Source organism: Neomonachus schauinslandi, chromosome 3 (genome assembly GCF_002201575.2).
Source record: "Neomonachus schauinslandi chromosome 3, ASM220157v2, whole genome shotgun sequence".
NCBI classification, from domain to species: Eukaryota; Metazoa; Chordata; class Mammalia; order Carnivora; family Phocidae; genus Neomonachus; species Neomonachus schauinslandi.
In genome coordinates, this window is record NC_058405.1 from 124,432,682 (window position 1) to 124,437,422 (window position 4,741).

At 43.0% G+C, this 4,741-nt stretch overlaps 1 pseudogene; it reads left to right on the forward strand.

The window, feature by feature from the left end:
• The first annotated feature begins 379 nt into the window (after nucleotides 1-379).
• On the forward strand, nucleotides 380-2,044 carry LOC110592122 (annotated as a pseudogene).
• Nucleotides 2,045-4,741: the final 2,697 nt, after the last annotated feature.

The window sequence follows — 4,741 nt, forward strand, 5'->3', positions numbered from 1 at the left end:
AGTGCCTGTGCGTGGGTGAGCGGGGGACGGGGTAGAGGGAGAGGGAGAAGCAGACTCCCCGCTGAGAGGGAGCCCAACATGGGGCTGGATCCCAGGACCCTGAGATCATGACCCCATCTGAAATCAAGAGTCGGAGGCTTAACCAATTGAGCCACCTAGGCGCCCCAATTTATTGTGTAATTTTAGCGGGTTAAGCTTAGAATTCTTCATTTATGACTCTCCTTTTTCTTGCCAGGATGGTGGAGTTCAACTTCATTCCTCTCATCATATACTTTCTGGACTGGCATCTGGTTTCTGCTGCTTGAGCGGCTCTTCATAAAGGAGATACGGCATGGAAAAGAGTACTCTGTGGAAAATTGGATCTTCTTAATGATACCACATGGGAGTCTTTGCTATGGGTGTATGCAGAGAGCTTTATTCTGGTGATATTCCCCATGCTTTGAGAGAAGAAAGGACAGTAGTTGTAGTATTTCAAACAGAAACTAAACCAACTGGGAAAAAGTTTGAAGAGCCAGAGATTGCAAGGCAAATGCAGTCTAAGAGGGATGGTCGGATGCTATTTAGCTCGGTGGCTGGAAAGAATAGTTTTAGGTAGAAGCATTTACAAAGGCTCTATAGCATGTCTCTCATTTTTTTTTTTTTTTTTAATTCTCTACCCTTCCCCACTCCAGACCAGTTTTACTATTTTAGATATTTTTTTTCTACCAACTCCCCATGAAACTTAAAGACCGGAGATACAATGTACGTTTCTTTATGTACTATATGTTCCCTATATATCTGTGCTTCATATATAAGAAGAGTAATTTATTTATTTATTTATTTTTGCCCCCAAGAACCACTCCTCCTGATATTGCCCTCATTGAGAATGCTTGCTGTATAGTTAATGCATAGTTCCAACACGAATGTGGCAATTACTCAGGATCAGCAGACTGGTATTACTCCTTTAGAGTGTGGGTTCCAGCATATGATAGCTATACTGAGTTCATTCTGGGAAAGCTCTGAAATCTTAATGCTGAGAAGCTGCATACACACACAGATAATGGCCAGACCATATATGACAATTGGATTCTGACTCACAACCTCTACAGCAACCTGCCCAGAGTGGCCAGGTTTCTAACTTGGAACTAACCAAAAAAAGATCAGTATGCTCTCCAATCCAATCTTGCAAGATATTCCACTTCTAGTTAGCCTGCCTCCTGTTTTCCCATGCCAATAATTTCCAATCAGAACATACTTGAAGTCCCCCTGCTTTTTTCTTTTTTTTTTTAACTTATAAAGCACTCCCACTCCCCTGCCTGCCAATCCATCCAAATGCCAAGTGATGGTGGTTGTTCAAGTTCTGAAAATATAGCCTTTGATTTTTCTTATTTGGGTGGTCTTTGTTTATTTCCATAATATGTAATGAAGGTATAACCTTGGAAGGCCTTATATGTTTAAAAAGACACCATAAATAATAATTCTCTCATTTCTCTATTCCAATATTTCAGCAGCAAGCATACCTTATTCATTGGTATTTGTTTTCTCTGACCTCCCCAAAGGCTGTTATAACATCATTTGTCTAGTCCTTTATCAGCCACAGTTATCTTAATAATTTGAATGACGTGCCCACATTTTGTGGCCATTTGACTGTAGCAGTTATAATATTCAAAGATGCTTGGAAATAGAGGCAAGTGCTAAAAAACATAGGTAAGTCACTCAGTAGGAGTCTTATATAGAAAAATACATGACTACTGAGTTTGTTGAATACTTAATGTTAACTTTGACTTTGATGGTGCCCAGGCAAAGGTTCAGTGCTCAAGTGACTACTTCTTGAGGATTTCATTACAACTGTTTTATCTCTTCAAACAAAAACAAAAAAAACCAAATGTTTATTTCTTTCTAGTTAAGACTTGTCGTCACATCCCCCAGTGTGTTAGCGCTAGTATGCTGGCAGCCAAACTATAAAATAGTTCAAAAGAAACAATGGATTATGAATTTGATTAGAAGTGTTAAAAACAAAATTCAAATGAGTAAAGTGGAAGATCTAATTGGCTTTATTAAATAATTCATCAATCCAACAGCATCTCATCCGGCAGGTAAAAGGAAGCTCAGAGAAGTTGTACATAATGGAAGGTTTTTATAGGAAGGAGGGTGGGACAAGGAAGTTATTAACAAAAGAAAAAGAGAGGATTATTCCAGGTAAGGTAACCTTCCCTTAGGGGGAAGGGCGGGGGAATCTTTTGAGGTGGATTACCTCGTTTTCCTTCTGGGGATGGTGAGTCCATGTGACAGATTACCTGATTGGTGCTTATCAGAAAATTCCCGACTGTCCCATGAAGACTACATATCTGGAGGAGATTGGAACTGCAACTAGATTAGATATTAAGTCTTGGTTTGGTAACTTGGTTTGTGTGGTTCCATTTTGGGTTTGTGGCGTTCTTTTTTTTTTTTTTAAATGTTTTATTTATTTATTCATGAGAGTCAGAGAGGGAGAGAGAGAGGCAGAGGCAGAGGGAGAAGCAGGCTCCCTGCCTAGCAGAGAGCCCGATGCGGGACTCGATCCCAGGACCCCGGGATCATGACCTGAGCCGAAGCCAGACGCTTAACCATCTGAGCCACCCAGGCGCCCTGTGGCGTTCTTTTTAACAGAAGATTGATTCTAAATCAGGTCATGTGGTTATGAGTAACATCACAAAGACCACCCAAAGTCATTTGGATAGAAACTAGGTGATGGCCATGAATATTGCCATCAGAGGTTCCTCAATGGGCAACTCAGGGCTCTGGCTTCTACGAGGAAGACCAAAAAACTTCAACATGGAGGGGCGCCTGGGTGGCTCAGTCGGTTGGGCGGCTGCCTTTGGCTCACGTCATGATCCCCGGGTCCTGGGATCGAGCCCCGTGTCCGGCTCCCTGCTTGGTGGAGAGCCTGCTTCTCCCTCTCTCTCTGCCTGCTGCTCTGCCTACTTGTGCTTTCTCTGTGTCAAATAAATAAATAAAATCTTAAAAAAAAAAAAAACAACTTAAACATGGTAAATCTATTAGCAGATTTACAATATATATTTTAGGAAATATTATTATGCAGATTTACAATGTATATTTTAGGAAAACTTTTTGATATTCTGATATACAGAATACATATATTTTGATAAACATTTAGCTTTAACTCAGCCAAGGTTCATGCTTACTGAAATGTTCCTTTGCCAGCCAGTGTACCGGGAGTCTCACAGTGAACACGTCAGGCCCATCGCGGAGATCACAGTGTTTACAAATGAGTTTACAATTGCTAATCCATCCAAGCTTGCTAGCAAAATCCATGACCAAATTCTGGAGATGACTGGGCTTTACTGGCCCCCCAAAAACATTTTTTTTTTTTTTTTTTTTGCAGGGAGGCTGGGGAAGAATATTAGAACTCCCAGAGGCCATGAGAATGCCACTGAGCTATGGCTCTGATGTTTTGAGTGAGACAGTCCACTAGGAGCCTCTCCTTCTATTTCCTGCCCGGGGATTGCTGTCTTCTCTTTTCATTGTCCCTTCTTTGCCAAGTATCCCCTGGCATAATCTCTCCTCCGAGTGAGTTCCCTCAGGCAAAAGCCTCACCTCTCCACCCCTTTCTCCACTCACAAACTCCATTTAGTCTGATGAGCAGACATGATTGGACCTACACTTTTATCAAGACTTTTGAGGCCGGAGCCCTTCCTGATTCTCCAAAGTGGTGACAAATACACCTCTGTCACTGCCTTTACTATATTATATCGAAATGACCTGTTGTCTTTCTGTCCCTCTTACCCTGCTTTGACGGTGGCAGACATGTTTTATTATTATTTGTATTTCCAGAAACTACAGCAGGTTTGGTCTGGAGTGAACTCAGGAACGTACCAAAACCATGATCACAGAAACAACTGCTTCTTCCAGCCTCTCGACATACCACCCAGAAGGCAGCGAGGAGAAGAGGAAAGAGTGATTTGAAAGTCAGACAGACAAGCCTGGGTCTGTCATCCAATTATTATATGCCCGTGGGTCTTTTTTTTAACCTACTTCACAGAGTTGTGGAGATTTAATGAGATAATAAATGAGTAATTTCAGCTACTCCCAGAAGCTTTCCATGTTGATGATTTCCGCACATCTCTCTTTAGCTGGGATCTCTCTGCTGGATCCTGAGCTCTCGGATGTCCCAGCCTGGCTCACTCAGAAGCCTATCGGAGGCAATGTGGCCAACAGTAAGCTGATCATTCATTATTGCTGGCACCGCCCATACTCACTCCCCAAGGGCCCCCCCAAACACCAAGTTTGCTCCTTCTCCCTCAGGCCTCACCTCCGCGAGAACTATCACCTGCTACGTTGCCCAAACCAGAAACCCAGGTGTCTACTCATTCCTGACCTTACACAGCAGCCTCTTTAATATCTCTGCTATTTGTCCACACCCCTCTAAGCTCAAGACCCTCCCATTAGTTTAGGCCTTCCTCTCTTCCCATCCTAGTCGCTGCAGCGGCCTCCTCTGACGGGCTTCTCCTCTTGTATTTTCAGTCCAGTGCAGCCTCCATCACTTTCCTGTTTACAGTTAATGGCTTCTCCTGCTGACAGATAAAGCCGGAGTTCCTTTTCATGATCTGATCTCTGCTTAACCTTCCTTCTTACCGCTTCTCCCAACCCCCCCACCTACGCTAAGCTAGGGGCACTTCTAAGCATTGCTGCTCTCTCCTTCGCTTCCAAATCTTCAAACACGGTGCTTCCTCTGCCCGGTACTCCATTCCCCGTTTTTTTA